Below are 579 nucleotides of genomic sequence, written 5' to 3' on the forward strand. Positions count from 1 at the left end.
CCTTCACCAAGACGATGTGAAGAAGAAGAGCGACGGATGATCTCGTTTACCATAACAATGAAAGTATGAAGATCGAGTTGCGTTGCGCGATTTCGTCGTTAAAAAAAAAATATATATATTTTAAATGAGTCTGCGTTTATTTCTTACATACAGTAGTGTCCCAGGGCAATAGGTAAATATAGAGAGAGAGAGAGAGAGAGAGAGAGAGAGAGAGAGTGCAAACAGCTGGACGGAAGAGAGAGAGAGAGAGAGGGACACACATCGTAGTGGCGGTGGTGAGTGGTGACCGTTGGCTGGGGGTGATGGCGACCAGGCGATGGGGAATCAGTGTGGCTTCGGCCGTCAATGTGAAAGGGTGTGTATCATTCGCGTCGTCCCGCGTACCGCTCGCACAGCGCGCTCGCTCGCTTGCTTGCTCTCCTCTCTCACTCACTCTCACACTCTTTCTCTCTCCCGTTCTTTAATAACTGGATATATCGGCGTGTAATTGTTCGACGGCTGTGGGAAGTATGTTGTGAAATACCAGGAAATTAACAAGATTTATGAAATATCACTAATGACATAAAGCATCATTGAAAA

General features: G+C 46.1%; 1 pseudogene; it reads left to right on the top strand.

Annotated features, from left to right (window-relative positions):
* The first annotated feature begins 339 nt into the window (after positions 1-339).
* The window catches only part of LOC135214007 (irregular chiasm C-roughest protein-like), a 270,534-nt pseudogene continuing 270,294 nt past the window's right edge, over positions 340-579 (top strand).

The sequence above is a fragment of the Macrobrachium nipponense genome, chromosome 43 (assembly GCF_015104395.2).
Source record: "Macrobrachium nipponense isolate FS-2020 chromosome 43, ASM1510439v2, whole genome shotgun sequence".
NCBI classification, from domain to species: Eukaryota; Metazoa; Arthropoda; class Malacostraca; order Decapoda; family Palaemonidae; genus Macrobrachium; species Macrobrachium nipponense.